An 11555-nucleotide genomic window follows, 5' to 3' on the forward strand; every position below is an offset into this window, starting at 1 on the left:
AAAGTCATTCGGCGAAAAACCATTTGTTCGAATGTCGCTTGGCCGACTAACACTGTAAGCCGAATTCCATTTGGCGGAATTATTTTCATTTTCATTTTATTTTCATTTTATTTATACATTTTATTCAACTGACCTTATAATGGTCTTATTGAACTCTTAATGCTAATTGTACAGAACATGGCTTTTAATTCCATCAGAAGTACATGGCACATGGAAATAAGTAGCAGAAATACATAACATACATAATCAACACTTTAGCGTTTCACTAAAAACATCTGTTCACAATATTTAGATTCACTACAAACAAAACAAGAATGACAAAAAACCAACGAGTAATAATTATTAGACAAATGAACTTCCAATCAAGTTAATTAAAAGGTTTCCACGTATAATCAGATCTATTAATGAATTCTCGATATCTAATAGCCTTCGGCCAGGTTTTTTCATTCATAGCTTTAGCTTTTAATGCAGAGCTCAAATTAACTTTAAAAGATATATAATCCAAAGAGTCAATGTTTTTCCATTTTGGAACTAGTTTTGTCACATCAATACACTCGGTTAATGGTATGCTAAGTGATTTGGATACCATTTGACTAACGTCGCTTTCCGTCACACTCGTGTCTATGTTCGAGAGAAGTAACGAAAAAGCATTTTTTCCATTCGCGAACGTTGCTGCAGATTCGTGTTGCGCAGGTACATGCGAGTTATTCCCAATACCCGTAAGCGTTGCTGAAGAAGACACGGGAGTCGAGTGCATTAACAACAATCCTTTGGTTGACGTTGCGGGTTCGATCTTTGCTAACCTTTCTACAATTTCAGCAACCGTCTGTTTGAGTTTATGAACTTCGTCTTCCATTGTAATTCTGCTCGCATTGTCGGATTGAGTGTTGGCATCAACGTTGATGTTAATTTTGCGGTGGCTGGTCATACACGCATCACACATCCAGAAGAAGTTTTTAACAAGTCGGAGGGCACGCACATTCGCTTCGCACAGACCAATACAAAAAGCGTGATAATAGGCTCCACATTTACCTCCACAAATCGTATATAGCTCGTGTTGAGTTGTCACGTTCATGTCGCATATTTTGCACGCCATTGTGCGAGGAATATCAGCTCGTTTGTTTACTTGAATATTTCCAAATTTGTGGCGATAAATTCCAAGAAATTTGTCACAGATTTTACACAAAAAAATAATGTCTGGCTTAGAACTGTATTTTAGAATTTTAAGGCAAAGAATCAGCTATCTTTTAGCAAAATCACGAGGAACTTATAATAACGAGCAAGCTATCACAGCAGAATGCACACACACAGTGTAAATTATGTAAGTGTAAATTATGTAAACGTTTGTCCGAAACGGTTGTTGGGTCGAAATTGGTTTAAACGAAAATGTAATTTGGCCATCTGCAATTTGGTCGGGATAATCGTTTGCCGAAAATGACGTTTTGCCGAATAGATCATTTAGCCGAATTGAGCTTTCTGCAAAACACTCCGACACTTTAGGCAAGATGTTCATTCCGGCCAAATGGTTCTTTCTATCAAACGACCATTTCGGCCAATTGAGATATTCGGTCAACGGATTCTTTCATTTACAATGTTGTGAAAACTCATATATGAATATATACATTATGTGGAAGATATTGATTTGGAAAATGTATTGGAGGTAACCACTTTCCCTTCGATGGGACTCGAACCCAAGACCCCACAGTACGCCAGACTTGTGCTTTAACCAACTAAGCTACGAAGGACCTCCGTCGGCCTTCGCAACCTAGCGGCTACTGAACGAGCTCGAGATTCCCAAATTGGACGCATAGTCAAATCACTTGCAATCCATTTCTCAAGCCAACACTTCCGCATGTGTGGAGTACACTTTCAGATTGGAGGAGCGTGAATATTTAGAATGTCTGGCGGCTATACACATTCTTCATCAGCAACTGTACTGATCAAGTGAGATTGTGTAAGCTAACGGATGGCAACTAAAAAATATGAATGACTTCAATACTTTTCTATAAGAATAATAATGTTGTCACAGAAATATGACTTAATGTGAATGAATTCTTAGAATGATTCTTTAGAATTGTCATACACACAATTTCACACCAACATTGCTTACATTATGCCGTCAAAACAAATAATACTGCGTCGCGCATTGTAAATTTTTCAAGCAAACAAAGATCGTGGAAAAAGTACACGGTCGAACATTTTAAGCGTGAAAATGTTCGAAAACTGTCATAGCATTATTAGATCTACTCAGCTCTATTGTATACAAAAGTAATTGTAAGGCCAAAGACACGAAGCAACTCATAAGCAGGATCAGAAGCAGAAATCTGGAGATCTAAATGGCAGATCCGTACGGCGTTCATGTCATACCAGCAAGACTAGGCTGCGCTACACGGCGAACCACGGGCCATATGCTAATATTCATTAGTCAAAGATAGAAGCTAAAGACAACTCTTTGTATAACATATCGGGACTGATTTGCGATTTGGGCGTAACTTATTTTGTAAACAAGCATTGGAAGATAAATTCCTGCTAAAGCAAGAATTTCATGAGAAAACCACGATATGGATCCGACAGATTGAGCTTTCCTCTACCAGATAAGGGAATTAGTTTGGGATAAAAACGCTTGCATTCTCCGGAATCCATGGAACAATGTTTGTTTACAAAATAAGTTACGCCCAAATCGCAAATCAGTCCCGATATATCAGATTGAACTGTACTTCTTTGTGATTTTTTCTGAGCCATTCTTTTCTTTCCAATTTTTTAGTTGCCACCCGTTATTTGCCAGTCGGTCGTCAAACTCAGTTTAGGCTAGATGGGGTTTGGCTGAATGGTTTGTTCGGTCAAATACCACATTAGGCCAAACAACATTTGGCTTTTGGCCAAATGTCTTTCTGTCAACAACCCTTCTTCTCTAACTTTATTTCAACGAGAAATCCTTTGGATTTCAACGGAAATCTTAAAACACGTAGACAAAAGTTTTAAAAAAAACAAGTAATCCTTCAGAATTTGCACTCGAAGTTCTTCTTAGTTTTTCCAAGGAAATTATTGGTATTTTCACGAAAATTTCAGTGGAGTTTCAACGTGATGAGTTAGAGATATCTATCGGATTTCTTCGAATTTCAGTCGGCGTGGAAAATCATAGTCCAGCAGCGTAACAAATTTTAAACGGCAGCGCAAAATTGTCGGTGGCGGCGGCGTGCCAAAAATTGTCGGCGGCGGGGCACACCTCTAATTAGCACTTCCTCAGTTATTAATTGAAAACTTTTCAATGTCCGCCATTGCATGAGTATGTATCTTGGGTGGCAAGACAATGGATACACTTTGTCCAGGGTGTCGAGAAAGTTTTCAACCCGAAAACATCTTTGACCAGACCGAGAATCGAGCTCGCCATCTCCAGATTGGCAATCCTACGCGTTTGCTCGCATAGCTATTGGAGATGCTTACTACATAACCCCATTCTGAGTCGTATAGAGAGAGATACGTATTTAGTTTTCTTCTATAAAACGTCTTCAGTATATTGTTAGAAATATCCAACAGAAAACGAGAATTATCTTAAACTATTCTATCCTATTTGTGTAAATGTAACCATAAATGATTCAGATCAGTATAGCTTTGTCAAAGATGCAAAGTCGTGTCGTGGATTCCAATGGCCCTTTTGAAGTCATTTTTCAGCGCCTCTTATTAATAACCGATTTCTTCACCTCCACTTCGGCCTCAAACCAGGTTTAAGGATATGAGTAAGCACCGTTTTAGAGTAAAGAAGGCCCTAAGGATTGACTGTAAGCACATGACCGGCATCATTATTGGTGATGAATTGGAAACTCCGAAGCAAGTGAATCACTTTTTTTTATCCAGAGTAGATTACACCCAGTTCTTTTTTGATACGGTTGGTTTTTTTCTCGATTACAACCTCTAGCGTCAATGAAACTATGAGCTAACCCTATGAACTATTCACAAAAAAATTAAAGAAAATTCAGGTGAAATTTTAAACGAAAAATCAAACAATTTCTATATTTTTATATACTTACTTATATAAAACTGAACTGATTGATCTGATTCGGGGGCACACGCTCCATGATGTATTTGTTTATTTGTTTATTTGTTTATTTGTTAAAAATTTTCATCTGACCCAAAGTCTTAATGAATGATATAATATTAAATTACAATTACTACAATACTAAATTAACACTGAATTGTACAGCTTCTTCGAAAATCTACTGGACGCTTCACCAAACTTAAACAAGTTCTCCACCTGCGTAAACATTCGGAGGCACGCTGCAATCGGCTCGTGATATCTAAATGACGTTCTGTGGAGTCTAGGTTGTAGTTGCTAGGTTGCTTTGAAAGCGGCACAAATGCTGGGGTATTGCCTTATTGTCAATGGTATATAAACGGAAACGAGGCGATTTATCACAAACTACTTCTTCTCTTATAATAACTCTATTTATTGCAAAACAGTTATTTGACTTTGAAAAGCCAAAGCGAAACTCCGTACATAATATAAAACCAATTTAATAAAAATTCCGTGAAAAAAAAAATAAATTTCGTTTCGTTTCGAAAAATTTCGAATTAAATGGACCCTGATTTCGTATCGTTTCGAAGACTCGAAAGTAAATTTATATTTCGTTTCGTTTCGTTTCGAATCAACATAGACATTTTAAATTTCGTTTCGTTTCGTTTCGTTAGGAAAAAGTGTGTTATCGCATACCCTTAGTATTGGTACCATGGCCGCCTGGGCCAGGCCATGCACACTCCAATCTAGGGAACCTCAAACGATTCACTCGTTCTGCATATTTTTAGTTGATTAATAACCAGTAAACAAGGAATACTCGACACTAACTTACTCCGGTCAGAGAAAAAATCACTAGATATAATTTCCTAGGTACTGTGATCACGTGTTACACTACTGTTATCGTGTTTTCAGATGTACTCTGCTTAACGATTAACCAGAAACTGATGCAGTGATCCAAGTAGGTACAAGCTATATCCATATCGCAGGCGCTCTCTCGTTAGTCCGACAAGGTGTTAACGTGAGATTGAGTGACTTCGCATCGGGATCTAATTACTTAGTCGGATGTGTGTGGTGACCCTTCACTGTATTTTCATGGCAGATTTTGTCGTTCCTCGAGCAGCAATTTACACCCAGCGGAGCCTGAAAGGCTTACGGTGTGATCGGATGTCAATTAACTACAACCGATCCGTAGATAAGGTGTTCTGTTGTATTGTGTTGTTAGTGTGGTGATTTGAACATGATTTTATTTAAACTCGAACCTCTGTGTTGGTTTGCAGAGTTTCAAGAGCACATATAACAGCTCTTCTGCGCATTGCATAGTGCCTGCCAACACAGTTGTTCTGAAGGGCAAGTTACAAGCTCTTCTTCGAGTTAAAATTTCGAAGGATTTACTGTTGAAATCTAGAGAATTTGTTGACGAAATATTTTATTAAAATGGATAAGCGTCGTTTGGCAGAAAGACATTTGGCTGAAGGCCACAACGGCTAAAGTTGTTCGACCGAATATGTCATTTGATTGAACAAACCATTTGGCCGAAGCCCATCTGACGCTTTCTACAGGTCCGGCTATAAAACTCTGTTCTAGGGCGAGTTTATCAAGTGTCTCAAACACTCGATTGTCTCTGACCAACCCAACCCAACGCAAAAATGTCCTATTTCATCACCCCTCCCCCAATGTTGCACTTTTTATATGAACCCTCTTAAACGAATGGTTCGTTACACTCCTCCCAGCTGCTCTGTAAGAATTCCTGTTATTGTATGACATCTTTAAATAGAGGTTTAAGCTCGAATCTAGATGATCAAACCCTCGTATTAGGTTCGAGTGTGGTATGAACATCATCACCTTCACGAGAAGTACGATTTTATCTTGGATAATATGACCATTTTGGATGACGGGATCAAACGCCACCGAAGGGAGCGGTTGCTCTCCAATACCTTTCTTATTGTGATTCAGCGTCAGAGGACGTCATATGGTTTCAACAACCCTCTAGAAAAATGTTTTCGGCCGTTTAATAGTGCAAGCACTGTTTTTTTTTATTTTAATGTTTTTGTTTTTTAATTTTAAACTAAGTTTTAAGAATAGAATAAGAAATATTAGATAAGAAGCAGTCTGAGGAGTATTTTATAATTCAAGACGAAGAAATAAATAAATAAATGAATAAATTTTCCGAGCTAAATCTGTCACTTGTTGTGTATGTGCATAAGTCGACTTTCAGACATAGTATCTAAATAAAGTAAAAACAAATTGGCCGAAAAAGTCATTTTACCCAGACGGTCATTTGGCCGAATAAGTCATTTGGCCGAATCAGCCATTTGGCCGTAAAAGTTATTTGGCCGAAAAAGTCATTTGGCCATTTGGCCGAAAAAATCAATTTGCCGAATAGGTCAATTACGTCTTACTTATCACTATTCATTTCTCACTTCTTACTGTGAAAAGTGAGTATTGCGAAATGGGTAGTAAGACATCTAACTAGTAACTTTATGATTCTCACTTTTTACAGTGTGAAGTAATAAATGAGAAGTGAGAAGTGAGACGTCGTTAGGAAGAGGGAAGGAAAATCAGTAGGCGGTTTTTGCTATTCGAAGACCGTGTTTACCTCTGCGTCTCCACAAAAACCACAGGAAGGATTAGTTAGTCGGTGGACATCGTTGAATCTGGATTCACTCTGATAAGCGATGCGACCATGTCTTTTTTTTAACACAATTTAAACTATGATTCGGCCGCACAAAGCAGAACAAACTAACTACCTTCATACCGAGCAGGAATACGATCAAAACGCGTATCAATTGATTTACTTCTCGACCGCACAAAGCACAACGAAACCATACCCGGCACAACGAAACCATACGAAATGCATTCCCGGTGACATATGCAAACCGTTGAAGATCGCGTTTTTGACAACCGAAACGACGTGTAGCTCTCTGTACTTACTTGCTCGATGGCTACTGCAAACTATTGAAGATCGCGCTTGTTTCGACCGGAGCAAAGCGCAATACGTGCGCATGAGCCACCGAACAATATATAGATCCCTTGTCATAAGACGAGTTTATACAATCCCATTGAATTCCACCATTTAATTGTATCTCGACAGATACGTATTTCGACCTCAACAGTAAGGCCGTCTTCAGTGTCTTGTACTTGACTCGACTCGAGTCAAGTACAAGACACTGAAGACGGCCTTACTGTTGAGGTCGAAATACGTATCTGTCGAGATACAATTAAGTGGTGGAATTCAATGGGATTGTATAAACTCGTCTTATGACAAGTGAAGACATTCCACTAAAAAGCTCAAAATAATTTTCTTATCAAAATATATAGATAATTTTTGCGACGACTTTTTTGGCAGAATAGGTCATTCGGCCAAATAGGCCATTTGACAGAGTAGGTCATTTGGCCGAGTAGGTCATTTGGCCGAATAGGACATTTAGCCAAATAGGACATTTGGCCCAATAGGTCAGCTGAAAAGTGAGAAATGATGTGTGAAAATTGAGTAGTGGGAAGTGAGAAAAGAGGCGTGTTACTACTGTCTTCTCACTTTTCACAGTGAGAAGTGAGAAATTATGAATAGAGAGTATCGAACGAACTTTCATCCTATCAAGAAACTTTGGAAACAAGTGTAGATTCCGTTCCAGTGGAGATACTGCATGGAGCGGAGAATTCTGAGCACTTTAGAGTTTTTCCAGAAGATATGTACTTGATAGTTCGCGCGCGGCATAACGGACAGTATGCAGTTGGAAACGGTAGTTTTTGCTAGAGAGATTGATTAATTTGAAATAAAATATGACATATTAAAATATTGTGGCCCTCCTTAGCCGTGCGGTAAGACGCGCGGCTGCAAAGCAAGACCATGCTGAGGGTGGCTGGGTTCGATTCCCGTTGCCGGTCTAGGCAATTTTCGGATTGGAAATTGTCTCGACTTCCCTGGGCCAAGGATGTTATCGATCATTTGGTAATTTGCGTTCGATCATTTAGTAGCTTGTCGATAACTCATTGCAGAAGCTGAATTTCAAAAAATGCTGTATGGTGAACTTCTAGTGTGAACGTTTTACTGCAACTCTGCCTAATGTTTCGTTGTTAAAATTCAACTAATAACGGAATTATAGCGTTAGTTGCAGTTACTTCTAAAAATACTAAACGATCGGAAATTTGTTATCATTTAGTCTAAGTTACTGAAACTATAGCTATAACTCCCTTACTAGTGGAATTCAAACAACGAACTGTAAGGCAGAGTTGTAGAAAAACCTTCAAACTAGAAGCCCACCATACAACATATTTTGAAATTCAGCTTCTGGAAAGAGATATGGACAAGCTACTAAATGATCGAAAGCAAATGACTAAATGATCGATAACATCCTTGCCCTGGGCATACAAGTATCATCGTGTTAGCCTCATGATATACGCATGCAAAAAATGGAAACTTGGCTTAGAAACCTCGCAGTTAATAACTGTGGAAGTGCTTAATGAACACTAAGCTGCGAGGCGGATCTGTCCCAGTGTGGGGATGTAATACCAATAAGAAGATGAAGACATCTCACTATTCACTTTGCGCTTCTCACTTTTTACAGTGTGAAGTGATAAATGAGAAATGAGAAGTGAGACGTCTCTCTTCTCACTGATGATGTCTATTCGGCTGATGTCCTATTCGGCCAGATGATGTCCTATTCGGCCAGATGTCCTATTCGGCCAAATGTCCTATTCGGCCAGATGTCCTATTCGGCCAGATGTCCTATTCGGCCAGATGTCCTATTCGGCCAGATGTCCTATTCGGCCAGATGTCCTATTCGGCCAGATGTCCTATTCGGCCAGATGTCCTATTCGGCCAGATGTCCTATTCGGCCAGATGTCCTATTCGGCCAGATGTCCTGTTCGGCCAAATGACTTTCGACCAGATGGGCTTCGGCCTAGTGGAATTCGGCCAAATGGCTTTCGCCCGAAAGGGTTTAGGCCTAACGACCCTTCCCCAACAAAAATGAGAGTGAGTTTTATATTGCAAATTTTGTGTCGACTCAACCTAGAAGATATGCTCTGACCAAATGACCGGATTGATCCGGAGTGTCTTTGGAATTATCCTCACTTTCATCATTGGAAATAACCACCGCTTAGGATCTTTGATTTTCGCTAATATGACCAAATTGATCCGAATTGATGGCCTTGGAACCGCAACACTAATTTTTATCTTTATTTTTAAACATGTGATTTTTGCCGTCGCACAATCTGATTTAACTCAAGTTTGAAAGTGGCCAATTTTCCAAGGACTAGTGACCCTAATGGAATCTGGACTCCTGTGACTCATTTATGACTGAATTCAGTCACATAAAAGTTGCTGCAAGCAGATCAGTCAGAACTGTGCTACTAGGGATAGCTCTGCTCTAAAACCAAACTATGGATAGCTTAGAAAAAGGAACTGCTTCGAAAATATAGGAAAAACTAAATGGAGTGTAAGTTGTTGGTAAAGAATCGGTAAAGAATCGGAATTACGTAACGCCTACTAGCTATTCGCAACGTTTTTTTGGTGATCCTCTTCTCGGTTATTTTTTCCCAAGTATTCCCCGTTCATTCGGTTAGACTGTGCCGGGTAAACCCTGAAACACTGCTCCTAAACGGAACACAACTGAAGGCTAAGCTGTTTCTATGCAAACCGGAGTGCAATTGTGATTCCAAAATTGTCTTCATCTCAGCGGGATATATCCAAATACAAAGTAAGTACCGAAAACAACAGTAGTGATATCGTGCAGGCGTTATATCTCCGCACTCACAAATGTGATCCAGCCACTCAGTCGATTAGTACTAAATCCACCGGTTTGTTTTGCTCTGTGCATTCACCCGCCCGAAGCGGTGCTGTTGTTTTCGATTAGAGCAGCAGGTCCTGGTGCGTTCGGCAGTCTCAAAAGCCGAAACATTTCAGTCGACGCGCGTGACTCTGTTTTGAAAACCGTTTTAGTGGAGGTCCATTCAGTGCGCATCCACACGCTTCATTCGCGGTGGTGCTGAAAGTTGGATAGAGTAGTGTGTCTTAGTACGATCGGTGGTATCAAAAGCCGAAGTATTCAATCGACGTGCATGCTCTGGTTCAACAACGGCTTAAGTGAAGGCAAAGCGAAACGATAAAGGAGGATTTTTAGGAACACGCTGTATGAGCTTGGGCACAAGGTGTTTGCTGTTTTAAACTGCCCTCACGACATCACTTTAATTTCGTTGTCGTAGGGAAATAGTTTTTGGGTTGATTTATCTGTGAGGTAGAAGATAATTGGTAATCATGGAGGCATGTAAGGCGTGCGCTAGGAATTTAGCGCGGTCTGATAGGAGTGTTTTGTGCAGTGGGTCGTGCGGAAGGGTTTTTCATCCTGGGTGCGTTGGGTTGAATGTTACAAACTGCAAAGCATGGGCAGCTAATGTTGGTTTACTCTGGTTTTGTGAAACCTGCCGAGTAAATTTCCATCCGAGCGTTATGGACCGAGAAGCTGTTATCTTGAAAACGATGAGGGATCTTCTACTGCGTGTTGACTCGATGGATCTGCGGGTTGGTCAATTTGGCGAAAATCTGAAAACGCTGAATGGGCTAATGTCAATCTCCACAACGGTTCGACGTGACTCAAACTTTTCCACGAGACTTCAACAGTTCGCGATGTCGGGTCCGGCAATGCACGATCCAACTGAGTTTCACAACAGCATCGATCGTTTCAACCTCGATCAGTCGCTTCGTTCTAGCGCTGCGAACAACACAATTGCAGATGTGGGAGATTTAGATATATCTCTGGATAATGATGATAACAACAACCGTGACCGTGAATTAAATGTACCACCGGTTCTTACCGAAATCATGTTGCCTGTCGCGTCTACCTCGGGTACGAATGCTGAAGCCACCACAAAGACGAATACTGCCACTACTGCCACCGCTTCCTCCAACGCTACCTCTTCCATCGCCACTTCTTCCATCAATGCCGTCGCTGCCGTCATCGCTCCATCCACCGCTCCACCCACCGCTGCTACCACCTACGCCACTGTCACCTCGAGAGCCAATGCTGTTGCTGCTGTCTCGAATCGTATTTCAAATAGTGCCTCTCAAGCAACCACTCACAAGGCACAAATCTCACCCGCTCTATTCCACCATCATCAAATCAAGATTGCCGCCTGAAGGTGGTAAACAGACTACGACCCCAGTGCGTCGAACATCAAACGAAGAAACGATGAAGGCGTTCTATGTCACACCTTTTCACGTCGAACAAACTGAAGACGATATCATCGAGTATCTGCGAGAAACCATCAACATCGACCAGTCTACGCTAAATTGTGTTAAACTAGTGCCGCGTAATAAGGACATTAATGAATTATCATTTGTATCGTTCAAACTTTCTGTTTCTGAAGATCTTGTCGCTGTAATTAACGATCCTTATTATTGGCCAGAAGGTGTAGAAATTCGCGAGTTTCAGCCAAAAAACGTGAACGTACCAAGCCTGCTAGTACCGAAATGATTAGCGTAAGTAACTCTAATACCAATGCCCAAACTGATTCAAATATCAATGCACTAACTGATTCCAATACT

General features: G+C 40.3%; 1 long non-coding RNA gene across 2 annotated transcripts in view; it reads right to left on the minus strand.

Moving 5' to 3' along the window:
* The window catches only part of LOC134205649 (uncharacterized), a 363787-nt gene extending 358417 nt beyond the window's left edge, over nt 1–5370 (minus strand). The window contains exons 1-3 of one of the 2 annotated variants that reach the window (XR_009978169.1): nt 4845–5370; nt 4709–4786; nt 4069–4370 (exon numbers count right to left, since the gene is read on the minus strand). This is a non-coding gene — a long non-coding RNA (uncharacterized LOC134205649). Of the gene's footprint in view, nt 1–4068; nt 4371–4708; nt 4787–4844 lie in introns of those variants that run through there. The other variant, XR_009978170.1, reaches the window with a different exon arrangement.
* Between the last annotated feature and the right edge of the window lie 6185 nt (nt 5371–11555).

This window comes from Armigeres subalbatus, chromosome 1 (assembly GCF_024139115.2).
Source record: "Armigeres subalbatus isolate Guangzhou_Male chromosome 1, GZ_Asu_2, whole genome shotgun sequence".
Taxonomy (NCBI): domain Eukaryota; kingdom Metazoa; phylum Arthropoda; class Insecta; order Diptera; family Culicidae; genus Armigeres; species Armigeres subalbatus.